Genomic DNA, 16,350 nt, shown 5'->3' on the forward strand with positions numbered 1-16,350 from the left:
CCAGGACCTATGATTAGAGCTCGACTTTCGACTAAGACTGAGTACACTCACCGCGACGGAAACACATCACATGACGCATGTTCTACGCACGCTGTCGAGCAACTCACGTAAAACCCACCGAATTGTAGGGAGTGAAAACTCGTGAAAACAAAACCATTCGCGTAGCTAAACCATCGCTTAGGTGTGGTGCTAAACAGATCCGAAGTAGTAACCAGAACCGCGGGTTACCGGACGGCTCACTCGACTGGAAAATGCTTCAACGCTGATTAGCGAAAAGCCGCAACTTGCCACGACATGCTTCCTGCGTCACACTCTTCCCTTTTTGGCCCGAAAAGCTTAATTTCGGATGCCACATGCAAATTGTCAGGCGCATCGGTGTCGGTAAGGGCGAGAAATGATTTATGAGTGAATCGTTGCGTCGAATCAAAACCATTGCTTTCACTACTCGGAAGACATACAGGCACACATTTCGACTTGCCTGGTACCAGCAGGAAGCAAAGGAAGCAACAGAATGAGAACTAGGAACAGCATTTTCTAACGTATCCTCTTGCGCAGGCTGGCAACTCATGACAAACTTCACTTCCGTCGATGTCACGAAAGATGTTGCGGAAAGCATTCGTCGCCTTTTCGGAACAGCGTTTTGTTCGCATGACATTCACTTACGGTATCGTACAGGCACGGTTTTGGAGAAATTTACCAGCAAGAAAGATTCACAAATAATTAAATCTAAACTTTAGCGGTATGATTTGCATAAAATAACACTAAACACAAACCTCTGACGCGTTAATCTTTGGCTCACGGAAGGTAAATGGTATAAAACGTTAATCAGTGTATGAGCATACATTCACATTCGGCTAATCAGAGGCAAAAGAATGTACTTTCGAAGCTTCCATGAACCGTACCAACAACAACTTTCTGCTAATTAATTTTTGGTGAGTTGTATCTATGGCAAGTTTTTGCCTTATTGAGATTTAAAATAAATCTATTTTGAACAAAAAAAAACCACATCTGATTTGAATTATTTGTTTTTGTCTTTTATTCTGTTTATTGTTTTGAAATTTCAAAAACTTTTATGCAATTATAAATTCATAAATTCTGTTATTGGGAACCACAAAAAGCAGATTTTCTGTGGTGTGCGAAGTGTTTGATTACGCAATCCATTAACACATCCCAACCTTTTCCCATAAAATACAACAGAACGATAACAAAAATGCCTTTTTTGGTATGCAACAAAAAAATGTTTAAAAAAAACAGTAACCAAAAGCCAGACGTCACTAATAGTGCCTGCACCGCAGCAATTGATAAAACATATTTGTTCTTGTTCGATCACGCCACATAGTGGAGAGTGAAATTGTATCCTACCGTATCGTCCCACGGGCTCTCGTTTATCATGGAAATTTGTGCGTCAAACTGTTTCGTGTCTTATCTAAGGTGCCATATGCTGAAGCTACATTAATTGCTTCGATAAAATGTGCAATCAAAATGTTATTTAAATGATAAGAAAAATGAAAATATCCGCCTCAGCGTTCCATGCGATCGATTTTATGACGTTGGAAAATGGAAGTTTTTTGTTCCGATTGATCATCAGTGTTTCAGTTCTAAAACACTACGTTTTATTATTTTAAAGCAAACTCCATCTTAAAGTGTATGATACCCCTGTATGAAATATATCAGTATCGATAGCATGCAATTATTATCTTATGTATCAAAGCGAATGCACTGTACACGGTGTTTATTTCGGAAATGACACCAAACATTATTCGTATGGCCACGTATAAATGACAAGAGGACACACTTTTCGATCGTTTGTATATCCGTAGCAGAGGAGTGGAAGTACCTATCATACCCTTAACCACACCGTTCAAGTGCTTGGTAGAGAAACACACCACCCAGCCTTACGCATGGACATTATTCGTCCGTTCAGGTTGTAGCGTGTACCATCGAACGACATCAAACAACGTCAATACACGAACATGAACACGACGAATATAGCCGTAGAAGTGCATCGCTGCAGTAGCTAGGGATGAAATTTGATGCTCGTCCAGACCTTAACGGGGCTGTACTTAAACGATAACAGTTCCGTGCAGACCTATTCTACGTGCATTCGAGCATGAAATTAGCTTTGCCGAAGTTCCTCGTTACGATGAAATTAATTCGTATGATACTTAGTATGAACATTGCAAACAAATACAACTATCATTTACGATATGGTGTGCATGAGAAACGAGACACAATAAATCAATACCCATTCATTAGAGCATTCGTATGGGTCGTGTTATACGAAGTTTATATGGAGCGTGTAATAAAACATTCGTATTCTAGCATAAACTTTTTCTTATCTTTGGGAGCACTTTGTTGAGTCCATGTGCGTGACAGTTGAATAGAAGCATACAAATATTTTCTTCAAAATGTCTCACAAACTGTAACTTTTTCGTTACTCGGTATCAAAGAATTTGAACGTTTATGATATAATATTTGAATGGATTTACATTTTTATTATTATATTCAATTTAATTCAATCAGCAATTCTCACAAAATCATGCAGTTGCCCATAATTTTAATACAATACTTAAACTATGCAGACACGCCGGAGACAGTGATGATTTATGTACCTCATAAATTATAGCAAAATATACACATACCCACACAAACTTCAATGGAAGGTCCTGTCCACGGGAGTCTACAAAGTATGTACTGCAAAATAAGCTTTTATCATTGGAAGCTTCTGCACACGTTAGAACTAATGGAACTTGTACCAGAACCAGAACCAAAAACTGTACAACAATTCATCACATTTTATCATATATGATATGGAAACAGTGCAGCGGAATATAAATGCAAACATATTCAGCAAGTACATGTGAGTACGCATGTATGCTATGGAATGGTGCCATAAAATTCATCATTTATGCATACTTCGAGCGAAGCTGTACGACGACGACGAAGATACACGTTTGTTTATAGTGTGGAAGCTTCAGACCTAGCCAAAAGAGCCTCTGAGCACAAAATTTTCTGGTCTCTTTTCTGTTGCATCCCGATCCGTTCCGTACCATATGTTGCGCACATTTTCATCGATGCTGAGCGAATCCTAGGAAGCAATAAGAACATGAAGAATGGATGAATGGGGCAAAAAAAATAAGCGAAAGCTTAAAATAGGCTACCAAAACAAGCTTTTATCGTTCTGCACTGAGTGTGGCCTCATTTTATTCGTACGTCAAGGATAACTGTACAGCACAAGAATGGACGAAGCGCAAAAAAAAACACGGAAACACAAGCTCTAGTATCGAAATCAAATGGCACTTCGACGGAACGAAGCTTAACGAACGAATGCTAAGATACAACGGCTAAGCCAGCTGTTTTCCCTGCAAGAGTGCATCTTAATTTTAAATTACAAAAATAAACAATAACCTCTGTGCTTATGCTTTCGGCCTTTTAGGCATGACACAGATGCACATCCTCAAAGTTTCTTCTTCCCAAAAGAAACAAAATGACTATCAAGCTAGGATTCTTTTCGTTTGCTTCTACGGATTTTCCTGTTCAAGGGTAGTACGTTTTTTTCATTTTTAATATTGTATCTATGCTGTTACGATTTGATTCATTTGAAACTATATGCAATAAGGCGTTTTTGTTCATGTTTTTATTTCTCAAAGCGATTACAATCGTCATGAGTTTTCAGCATGAAGTGCATCTCCAAGGACTTAGAACAGCTGTTGTTCCATCGCACGGGGAAACTGCGTTAAGCAGGGTTTATATTATTCTCTGATTAAATTTGTGTACATAAAGAAATCTTCGTATTGTTGATTTATGTCGCACATCTTTCAGATTAGCTCCAAGTATCTTTGTATTTGTAGTTGAATCGTTTTGTCAGAACCGTGTTGGCATGCTTCAAAAAGGAAGTCTATATTATTGTTTAATAAAGTTTTGTGTGCAAAGTTTATTCATTTTGAACATTTTCCTTGACCACTAACTTTTCTCAGAATGCATTTGCGTGGCTTATTTCAGCTTCACCATTTTATTAGTATGAACCAAGAAGCTCCACGAATAGTTAGGGGTCAGAATAAATAAAACCGTACCAACTGGCGCACGGAAAGCGTATCTTAAAACCTCCACTGCAACACAATACAGCTTTGTCCTACTTTCTGATTTCTTGACATTGCTGAGTGATGGCATAAAAGTTTTTCTGAGGTTTTGGTTGAAATGTTCCTTTTTTGTTGAAATCTTCAACAACCACTGACAGGAGTAGCTTCAAGGATGTATGCTTTATCCGTAACAGTACCAAAAAATAACTGAATTTTAAGACTGAAGACGGGGTATTTCAACTAGCTTGAAGAGATCATTGATATTTGGGAAGTTTGATACGACCTGCATATCATAACGAACAACTTTTCAAATCCTTCCATCAAGTTCTCACTCGATTCAATAAATGTTACCACAGAAAAAGTCTTTTATTTTAGCACGAGCATCATATGACTTTGTCCATTCCCGGACATTGCTTTGTTGCCATGCAAGGAGAGCAAGTATGATTGGAAAGTTTACCGTACGAAAAGCATGAACCGGCACCCCATGTGTACACGCTTAAGTTACAAATATCTTCCAAACTAAGACGCCGCTTGTTTCTCGTTCTAAACCACTTTTCCAAACGAATTCGCGCCAGAACCGTGACTAGATGAAACGCTGGAAGTGTTGGCAAAAGGAGAAGAAAAACGCCAAACGAGCGCGTGATGGGTAGCGCATGGCAAAGACCAACACGCGGAACACCGAGAGTGTTTATAGTCAAATTTCCCGAAGCACCCGAAAATAGATTCTCGGCTATTCAAAATTTCTATTTTTGAAAATTTCTGAACTCTCCACGATCCGCGCAATACGGCCACAGTGCACACAACCACAAAATCATCATCGGCGTCATCAGGCTCATCTCACCGCGGCATCATTGCCCGTACGTTGCAGATGAACCAACGGTCGGTCCGTCGGTCGGTGGTTTGGTTTTGAGTGTGAAATTTCACGAGTGTATCTCTGATACGTACTAGCATTCTCTCTTTGAAGCGATAAGCATCGCTGGAAATCTGATGCGAATGAGGTCTTTTTATGTTTTTTTTTTGTATATTTGAGAATTTATTTTCCATTCTTTAATACCTATGTTCAACTTTCTTATACTTACTAAACTTTACTTACATGAGATTAAAAATAAAGGAAATTGCAATTCACTATGAACCGCATAGCTAAATTAGATGCAGATTTTGTGCCACTTTTCAAATACGAAAGCCTCCCTCTGCCATTGATCTATAATTTATAATTTCGATAATTTAGAATATTTTATTCGAATTATCCTTATTTTATTCATTGCACCCAACATGTGTGTTCATTGTTCACAGCTCATTAAGCACTTTTTATTGGCGATGATAAGGAACAACGGCAATTGAAACTAATCCAAAGTAGCCATCATCGGCATCATCAAACCGTATCCTACCGTAATCCTTTGACCCATTTTATTGTATTTCTGCGCGATTTTTGTACCTCCATCATGCCCCCTGCTTCTGATTGGGTTTTTGGGGGGGTGTGAGACACGAAATCCAATCGTACCACTAAAACCCTAATCCAGCTTGGTACAATCCTTAATGGCAATTTAATCCTTCCGAATTTACCGGGCCTACAAGGCTGGAAAGCAGCACAAAAAAAACCGGAAGAACAACACCAAAATCTGCTTGCCCCCACGTTATGGATGCAGAGCGCAACGACCGACGGTGGTGGGTTGTATATAATGTTTCGCTAATTTTATCGCTTCCATAAATTGTCGATCGAACATTAATGAGTCCTTCGCCCAAATTGCCGAACGATGATTATCGTGCCGTGCATCCGTGGGTGATTTGCAGCGCAGGGTTCTTTCAGCCGGAATCATGTTGCAAATTCGTTCACTGATCGGGCAGGGGGTAAGGCAGCCACGTTCAACTATTGGTCGGCGGGTGGATGGTTTGTCCAGAAGGTTAGAGCGCAGCACAGTTCCGGAGAAAATGTTGCACCATTCGAAAAAGCATCGCCGAGTTTCGCTCGTTCATCAAAATGGGTCAAATCGCTTAAAACCACGGGCGCTCGTTGTGGGGTAATAACAGTAAATTATGCTAAAATAATGTCCTTGCAAGAACGATCGATTCCAACGCACAGTGCTCGTGCTGCCATAGCTACGGAGAAGCCCATTCTGGAAGATGCATCCGGAGCCAATAGCAAAGAGCATGTATTAAAATGGTATTGAAAATAGTTTGTGATATTGAATAATTATGTTTTGTCTTATTTAGAGAGGACTAGAGCTTAGAGTTTTATAACTGTATCCTGTACAAAATCATACTCCATGATTAAAAATATGTTTTACACATTTCCACTGCAAAGCCAAATTTTACAGCCCAATATCCAAAATTTACTTTAATATTGACAATGAATATTTTCGCTTTCTTTAATTGATGTGATCGAAAAACATTTCGGCGCTTTTATTTCCATAAAAAACTACCTGCATACAACACTCTAACGTACGTAAAACGCAAAACCATATCTAGCTAAACCCCAAAAACCAATTTGCCTTACCGCGTGGAAGGGAAAAGATAAAAATAAAGCACGCGCGCAAACTCACCTATAATAATAAATACAGTGCAGATGATACGATATTTCGATTGTAGGAACTACGTTCGGACAGCACACGGTCACCGATGGTTCGAAACACGACCAAGGCGCTGCTAGCTGCATGCCCAGCCCGCGTACCATGCACGTAACAAAAGGTTCCGGGTTTGCGGGAGTTTGCTGCGAAGGAACGGTTGCCACGATCCGCGTCACGCTGCGTCGAGTATTAATAATAATTGAATAAATATAACTCTTCGTGCATGAATCTATATTTAGCCATAAATGGGACGACCGAGAAAAACGCTTCCAGTGTGGTTGGCGTCGGGCAGGAAAACGCATGGGAATAACTGAATACTTCGCTACCGAACTACGCAAAACTATCGATCACAGACTGTATCGTACGTTAGGAGCGCAGGTTTTTTTAATGCGGTCTTCTTATAATGGGGCTTACACTTGCTGCATACGAGTTGGAAGCACAATATCGTTACGTAACGGTTCAGTTTTCAGCTCTGGTATGGCCCACTTTTTTAACGATATTTTGCAAATAACTCAGCATGTTCGTTGACCCGCCCGATGTACACAGTCGCACAACACGATCGGAAGATCAGATCACGGTTTTGTTTTCTTTTTGCGATGTGTTCTATATCTTGGTGTTTTTTTTTCAAACCGTTGTCACACAGAAATAATTTATATTTTTAATACATTATTCATCATTATTTTCACACCGAATAGACACTGTGTGTTTGTGCGGTTTCGGCGATTTCATTTAAATCTCTCTACTATCCATTGATCACACATTTAACTGGTTTTGGTTTAGTTAACTATTTACCTAAAAATTTACACAGGACCAAATCGTTGCCACCGTTCAAATGTTATATAAAATAAAGGCGCACCAATCAGTGGAGATGCTTCCACTGTTGCGGTTGCTTCCAAAACTTTTTCAGCAAACTCGGATCACAAAACCTAAAGAACGAAACTAGTGCCGGGACCGAAACGCAAACGAAACCGGAACGAAACGGAGAGTTAAAAAACGGAAAGGAAAAACCAAAAAACCCAGCCGGCGGTCCGGGCAATAAAAACCGAGGCAGCTCGTAAGCGCAACCAACTACCCTTGTGGTGGTTCCCGTTAAACTAAACTGGCCCCTGTACGGATAGGTGCGTCCCAAGCGCCAGACGCAAATACCGTGGGACTGAGACAGACCATGCACCTCCACGGTGTACACGAACACCAACGCGATCTAGACACGCGCAAAAGGGAAGCTCTTTAATCAGGGTGACGACAAGGTGCGATCGGGCCAATGTTCAACCATTGAAATGTAATCCTGTACATCTGGTCCAAGTGTGCGACAGGAAAGAAAATGGGGTGAACGTAACGCAGCAATACATAAGCGGTGGTGAATAACGAAAATGGTGAATATGGTGAAGAATAGATAGAATGAATGTAAACGCATCTGAGCATAAGTATCGGGATGCGCGTTAGAACCGTTGCGCACTTTGAAGCGTTGAAAGTTGTTTTTATAAATCTATTGATGTATCTATCTATCATCACACAAATCTGATGTTAAATTTTGTAGACTTTAGTTTAATCATCATTTCCAAAATTAGTCATCAATTTCATTACGAGAAACTTGTGATTCATTCTTGCAGTCATATAATATATTCACCATAATCCAATTTGTATGCACCAAAGTACCGGAAATCCATCGCATTATCCTGGGCAAGGGCGTACCAATGAATATCTATATTTATTTTATTACAAACAATCCTCTTCACGCAACGCGTCGTAACCTATTGGCAGCCTTTTAACGGCTTATAGGGTAAAAAATTGCCTTAAACAAAGCAACGCTTTTGTCTGCTCCACGTGACACTGTGTCCACAATAGGTGTTCAGAGTTGCTGCGGAAATAAACTTGGTTGGTAACAGGCCCTAATCGGTCTAAGAAATTAGCCCCAGCGACACGTAAATAAAACAAATTAACGAATACTCTCTAAAAGAAAACAACATTTCAATGAGAAACGCGTAAGCTTTTACGGCAAGTAATGCTAAGGTTATTGACCTTACGAACACTAACGCAAATACACACTCTTAATCCAAAAACTGTACCGTAAGCTAACAGGTAGGAAATAGGAATCCAGAAATAAGAAAAAAAACATAACCGTGCACCAGCCCAACGCCCAGACAAGTGGTGCTCCGTAAAGAAACCCAACAAATGCCAAGAATGTGTATCAGAATGGGATACAAATGGGATCAAATAATGTCTAAAGTTCATTGATACATTTATGAAAGAATACACCATATAATAATGTACAGGTTAGTTTAATAAAACAAAACTAAAAAAACAGAGTGATTGCAAAAATAAACATATTAGATTGACCAATCGACAACCATCAATAACGATAACGAGCTGGGATTTGAGCAGTATAAACTAGTTTTATATTTTTTAAAATATAAAAGAATATTTTAGTGTAATCAAATACAGATTATTGCAGGTTTTTTCTGCAGTAATAAGGTTTCCTTGACCTCTTCTTGATTCTGGCGATTCTTGAATCGAAATTAAACATTAATCTATTACTGTTTAGCTGATAACTGTCTGCAGCAACTAGTTAATTAGTGCAACTAGAATTAATAAACTCTGCCTAACTTTATGTGAGAACAGCAGTACAAATATGACTTTCAAAATTCAACTCTTGAAAGTATTCGATGTACGTTAGTGCAGCGCTTAAAATTTTTTTTATGATATCTACCACGATTGTTAAATTTGACCCTTACAAAGTTGAAACCGCCAGACACATGTTATTCGAAAGCAAAAAAGTAATCTGCCACTAGGGCTAGCCTTTGAAAATCTAAAACAAAAAAAAACTGAAAGGTAAAAATGGAGGAACGGCCCAACAGATTATATGCTTTAAACGAAAGCATAAGATAGAATTTTGAAATATGTGAACGTAATAAAGCGTTTACGTAAGCCACAACATCAAAGTCTCCAATATAACTCTTAGAAGTCGAAAGCTATCGTAAGGTAAGCCTCAGAATATGGACAGGCGAACGGAGAGTTTCACCGAACATAGGAGGATATAACCTATACTGGAATATAGAAGAAAAAGAAGGTTTACACAAAAGTTGCATTGTTGAAAATAAAGCTTTTGTCAGCATTCAAAAATTAAGCTTGGGATGTTTTGTTACAATCCATTATCTCGCCCTTTCTAGCGGACCCATCAACGCTATTGCTCAATCTCAGGTTGGGCCTACCACGCCTCCTCTAGTCATGTCGACGACATAAAAAGCCCTCACAGGCTAGGTTGTTCGGTGCCATTCGAATGACATGACCAACTCACCGGAGCCTGGCGAATCTAATTTGCTGTCCCATAGTGCGTTCATCGTACAACTCATAGAACTCGTCATTGGCGACTCCTTCATTGTCCTTCCACGCATATGGGACCAAAAATCCTTCTGAACGTCTCCTTCTCGAAGGCGGCTGAGAGGGTTTCGTCTGTTTTGGACGTATGCTTTGTTTTGTTTGTTTGATAATCCCAGCTTTGATCGTCGCGACAAGAAGTTTTATCAAACTGTGGAAAGAACGGTTGGTAGCCAGCAAACTAGCGCGTGTCTCAACAACAATATTGTTGTCGGTGCTGACCTTTAACACAAGTGTAGTGATGTTTTGGACGACTTAAAAAATGCGGTCCCTAATCTGTATCTTCAGATTTTATGTACATTGATAGAAGTTTGATAATTTGAACATATTTCTTCCAGCAGTGTATCAGGAAACGATTTTTATTCCTAATCGGACGGAGTAATGGATGTCCAAGGATTTAGACTATGTACCTTCCGGAACAATCGAACTGTTAAACCCGGAAGAGCTTTTGACCAACCAGTTCGTGTGACAATTTCCATCCTGGTCTTGTTCCGTTGGGTTTTGTCAACAACATTGTTCGATGCAGTCGTCAAAATACCGCCCCTCAAGTCGATTTTCTCCACGAAGATTTATAATGGAATGTGGCCCACTGCCAAAATGCCAAATGTGCCGAAAGCTAGCCGATTCGTTTAACAGATCTTGTGCTTCTCTATTCCGCCGAGCCAGATGTTCTAGGTCTGCACGGGCCGAAACCGATGTTTAAACGAAGTCCGGTTAGTTCAAATTCGAATGCACCCACCTGCATGACGCTGAAACTGCAAATCTAGCCTAACGAGCGACCAGTCTTTCGAACATTTTTACTCCCATGGGTATGGGCCGGAGTTTCTTGCTGCACTTGCACCACACATGCAGCATTCGAAGCGACCACGCCTTAATCTCATACCGGTGATAAAGAGAGATCGAAAGCATGGGCAAGTGAAGAATAAGGACACGCTTTTGCTTGCGGGCAAACGTTGGGAGGCAAAGTTGTGCAATTTTCTCTGGCAAACTTTCAACTCTCGAACCCTCGGTTTGTCCTACACCCCAGCGCGCTAGATTTCTTCGCGTCACATCTTGTCTCTGAACCGTATTTCTAAAAGTCGCACTACCAGCCACAACCCTTTATACAACCCTTAAGCGATCGTGATGATGAGGATGATGCAGGCGTGCAAAAGTTTGCACCAACTGATGGGAAGCTTTTCCTCGTCCTTGCCTTCGCAGCGAAACCCTTGTTTTCATGTAGAAGCTTTTTCTGGTATGGGTCTTTTTTCTCTCTCCTTCTCTCTCCTTCGAATGTTTTCTTCCAACAGGCAAAAATACAACTGAAGGAAGTTCTTCGTTTGCTCACAGCGAATGAAAGCTACCCTAGTTGTTTGGCACAGATTCTCTCGCTATCCGCACACCACATGCAGTGTGCACATTCACAAAAGTCATGTGCTTGTTAAAGCAGAGCACCGGAAAAAGGTTCGTTCGCTGCTATGCTTTAGCATCGTTCGAAGCCCTCTAGCTGCTGGGAGTAGAGAAAATTATTCCACACTTTTGTTCGAAATCACTTTTCCTTCCTGGAACACTGCATGGGCACATTCTGTTACACTGCAACAACAATCTATGCCGTACGTTTCTAAAGTTTAAATTCTCTCATGCCGCTAATTCGCTATAAAAGAGAGTGCATTCCATTCTAAAAATTCCATTTGTAGCCAATAAAGGCCGCTCAAAAGTGTGTTATAAACAAGTATAAAAATGGATTTGAACATACCATTTTAAAATCAATTTTGAACTATCTTCGCATGGTATGAAGGAATGTGTTAAATAAAAATTCTGATGTGCCCTTTGCTTTAGTATGTTATTTAATATTTTATAATTACTTCACGGAATAGCAAATCCGAATTTGTCCTATATTTTTACTTTTATATACTTTCGTCAGAATGGCCAGGCCATGTCTAAAGTGTTGTATTTTTATATTTAAGTGCTATATTTTATGCAAAACCACAGTTCACTTACAGTGTAGGATTTAACAGCACCAAGAGATCTGAAAAGAAAGTATATATAAATTTATTTTTTGATTATAAAATAATTTACATGCTTGCAACAAAACCAGCTTTTCTATAATATAATTATTTCAAAAATCCTATATATATTTCTTAATCTATTTAAAATAAAATCTTATGCTAACATAACTTTATTTTAGCCTATAAAACACTAAAAGAAAGCAAATCAAAAAGTAAAGCTATGTCAAATATGTTGATCAAATTAATACAATGTATTGAACAAGTCTTTGAGAATTAAAAACTTTTTCTGGTTTTTCAATTTTTCGAAACAGATAAGCTACGAATTATAATCATAAGTAGCGTAACAATGTTAGATAATAAGGATAGTCTGTAAGATATACGGTCTGGCCGTCCCTACGGTAATAAATAAATAAAAAATATACTACGGATTATAAATAAACACTCGATTTACTAAACTTGCAAAAAAAGGTATAAAATAATTCATAAATAATTCGAGCATAAATAATTCTCGATTCATTTCACGGGGTCAACGGTATCTTATCTTGTGTGATCATCGATGGGTAAAATTCTATTTTTTTTTTTCGAAATCCTCTTGACATTCCGGAGTCGACTTCGGATTCATATGCAAATGTGCAAGGCTGTATGAAAACTATTTAAATAAAGTCATCGATGACAACGGAGCTTTCAAAACAGTGGTACTCAATTCTAATACCAATTAAAAGCTATGGAAAAAATCAATGAAAACTGTGGAAAATCCAGAAGAAACATTTTTTTATTTCCATAACGACGGCCAGCCCGTTTGAAACCTAGAAGAAAAAAAGTAAGGAAAACTCCAATTGGAAAAATTAAAAAAATATAAAACTTGTTAAGTTTTCTATTAAAAACTTTGGGAAAACATGTGAAAGAATGTCACAACATATGAAAAAAATTACAAGAAAACTTCAGTTAAACTTTGAAAAATTTATTTGAAAACTAGTTTGAAAATCTGTATTTCTGCATTAATCCGTAATCCGGAAATAGGAGTGGATATCTCATTCAACTCCGGCTTTGACTCCGGAGAAATACGAGGATTGGCCCCGGAGTTGACTCCGAAATTGAATTGATTTGGAGTTGAATCCGCATTTTCCAGCTCCGGAGTCGAAGAGGATTCATAATTTCACTCCGGAGTTCTCATCGCTAGAGCACATATTCCACAACAAACTAAAACAAAAATCCTTCCAAGCGAATCAGCCTGAATCAGGAAATATAATTGAAAACACTTGATAAAATAAGCATTCCAGGGTAACAAATCGGAATTGACGGAAAGGTCATAGCAAAACCAATAAAGCTCGTTCATTCGATCCTTCCGCGCAGCAACCCAATGGGAAATCTTTTCCATGTCAATATTTGCGTGAATTCTCCTTCAGTTAGAACGTTGCCGGATTGCAACGGGAAGCACAATAAAATACCCAAATCGACGAGCGACAAGGTTTTGCACGACGAACATGCTTTATTGGTGAAAGAGAGATGAATGAAAGGAACGTTCTACAATCCCTTCTACACATGAACGAAAATTTTGCTCAACCTCCCGTTTAGGTTTTTTTTTTCATTATTTGGAATCAGCACAAGGTAAGGAAATTGATGGAATCCAATAATATGTAAATAATATAGCATCCTTCTTACCGTCCTCAATTTCAACGCACAAAGACGATCGAAAGCAGCGCCTATCATAGGTCGTCCTTAAAAGGTGCAAAAAAGAGGATAGTCGCTTGATTGAAGTGCTTCGATTAGGATTATAATGGCAAAGAAGCGCTGCAGAAGCATGAATTTTTTTTTAACAGAATAAAGTTGCTCTTTCGGGACATCTTTCTTCACCGCGGCTGTGTATCTTTAACTACACTCTGGAAAACATCTTCGAAGGCATAATTTGATTTTTTGAAAAGAATTTATTGTAATACAAAACATAGCTGAAAACAAGAGTACGTTCAAAAACTAATCAAAAACTAATTAGTTAACAAACGTTAGATTATTTTTGCTAAATTGTTTTTTTCATAAAATTGATGTTAACACCATAACAATATAGATATGTACATGGACACATTTAAATGATTGAACCATATAGGAACAATGTCAGTAATTCGTTGATCACACTCAGAGTGTTGTTTCCAGCTGACGTAGTGTCGCTGGCCTTCAATAGAAATACAATTAGTGTGATGGTTGGTAAGCTGCAACGCGTCGAACGCTGCACATCTGTCGGAACTCACATTCTATTTTTCATCTTTCCCGATTCATCGCCGCAGATAAGTTTTGCAATATCGAACAATACCACACAGAAGATAGCAAACCAATAGGGCATACAACGTGTATGTTCGGATGAACCAGGTTACCCGTGTTTGTGCCCGTTTTACGCCTCCAGGAAGGAAAGATATTTATAATTGAGTTGGTTTTACCACCCGTTATTGATACATCAAACCGTGCAGATTGGCGAGTAGTCCACGAATGCACAGTGAACGCCAACACTCTTTGGAGATTGTATTAGTTTTCCATTTTCTGCCAGGGACTACAACAACGTACGTGGCGATTGAACGAGAAATGACACGCCCAAAAGTTGCTAGTGGCGAAACGTGTTTGAAACTTAAACGGCACATGCAGCAGAAAAAGGACAATTTAAATTGGCGGTAAGGGTACCAGGATTAAACTACCTGCAGGGATGGTTTTGCTAAAGCATTTACACGCATATACACTCCCACACACAAACTAAGTGGACATCCATGCCATCCAATTCCATGGTGGTTTTCTGCCTGTTTTGCCGGGCTTGACCCATTCACCCATCAACAAAAGGACGGTTATTGAATTTCGATGCAATAATTCAACATCCAATGATAGGAAATTAAATTGCATTTCCTGCCCGGTGGACAAACCATCTTTTAGCACTAACTCCACACGTCTATTGATCCTTTCACAGAAAAAGAGTTGATGGTGACCGCTCAGTGCGATCCTGCATGGTTAGAAGCAATATCAAACGTATCAGGTGCATTCTAACCAGGCAGACCATCGTGACCAGTGATGAATTATTGCCATGTGAAATAGGCGATGCATCGCAATGCCTGTTGAACATGGAAGCCGATGCTATACAAGATGATATAGCTTAAGCTCTTTGTTTTGATTGTTCAGGAAACAGATACTTTAAGGTAATCAACATGTCATGTCGCATTATACAAAAATAACCGTCCAAATAAGCTAATAAACCAAGAAATCCTGAATACAACAAAGACGAATTTCAGTACCTATATACAATTTAAATAAAATAAAATTGCTTATTACATTCGTAATGGACAGGCATTCGAAATATTCAGGTTATATAGTTGAAGAAACTGGAAAACATGATTAAAATTTGAAATTGTAAAAAAAACACTATATGAAATAATATCATATCAAATAAAACCTAAAGAATCAATTTTAAACATTTACCAAACAATAACATTTGAAACTTTTGATCTGTAATTATGTTAAACGATCACAGTAATTTCTTAAATTTTTTGGCTAATCAGTTTATAGCGAAAGCTCACAGCGGATAAAAAAAACTAGTTACGTCATATCGCTAAAATGATGATCTTATTTGATCGTTTTTTTAAATCATATCTGTATAAACAAAACGATATTAAACAATGTAATGTTTCATTGTGCACACGTTTCATTCAAAAGCAATCGTTCAATGTATGTAGGAAATGTATAAAGCAAATTCCAGCTCAAATATGCAGCAAATGCTAAATTGAGGCCGGAAGCAGAATTATTATGATTTTGCTGAATAAAAGTTTCATATCGTCTAGCATCGTTGAACGCAGGCATGAGGAAGAACGAAGAAATAGCTAAATGCGAATGATGCACGAGTTCGAACCTACGGAAATGAATGATGAACTTTGATGAACAGCACCCGGAAGCGGAAACTAAACTAAATATGTGGGTCACGTTTTGCCCGCCAAAGATTACCAGGCACCCATGAAACGTGCCCTCGAGTAAAGAAACTTTGCGAATGCATATCCTACACCACTTTTGCAAATAAAATTTAAAAAAAACTGCATCACTTGCTGTTGAAGCAATTTTCATAATGATGTCGACCAAAATCGATGCACTCGATTATAGTTGATGTTGCTCGCTGACATATTTGGATTCATACTCAAATCATCCATCGAACTCCATCGACGTGTTGATTTTTATACCCATCGGAGGCAGACATGGGCTGGTATGATTTTTCTCCTGAATGTTCATCAATATTTTCGTAGCACCGGTACTGGCACTGTATCGATGGCAGATTGTTACCGGTCCGCATAATGGCAAATAACATTCAAGCCCCAAAGGAGTGTA

The 16,350-nt window shown here is 38.7% G+C and overlaps 1 protein-coding gene across 7 annotated transcripts in view; it reads right to left on the minus strand.

Moving 5' to 3' along the window:
* Positions 1 to 16,350, minus strand: part of LOC125766146 (ELAV-like protein 3) — a 45,301-nt gene that overhangs the window by 17,732 nt on the left and 11,219 nt on the right. For 3 of the 7 annotated variants that reach the window (XM_049431837.1, XM_049431836.1, XM_049431835.1), the window contains exons 1-2: positions 7,436 to 7,747; positions 6,620 to 6,820 (exon numbers count right to left, since the gene is read on the minus strand). The exons of 1 other annotated variant lie outside the window; for it this stretch is intronic. The gene's annotated coding sequence lies outside the window, so the exon portion shown is untranslated. Of the gene's footprint in view, positions 1 to 6,619; positions 6,821 to 7,435; positions 7,748 to 11,998; positions 12,027 to 16,350 lie in introns of those variants that run through there. 3 more of the 7 variants (XM_049431830.1, XM_049431831.1, XM_049431833.1) reach the window with 3 other exon arrangements.

The sequence above is a fragment of the Anopheles funestus genome, chromosome 2RL (assembly GCF_943734845.2).
Source record: "Anopheles funestus chromosome 2RL, idAnoFuneDA-416_04, whole genome shotgun sequence".
Classification (NCBI taxonomy): Eukaryota; Metazoa; Arthropoda; class Insecta; order Diptera; family Culicidae; genus Anopheles; species Anopheles funestus.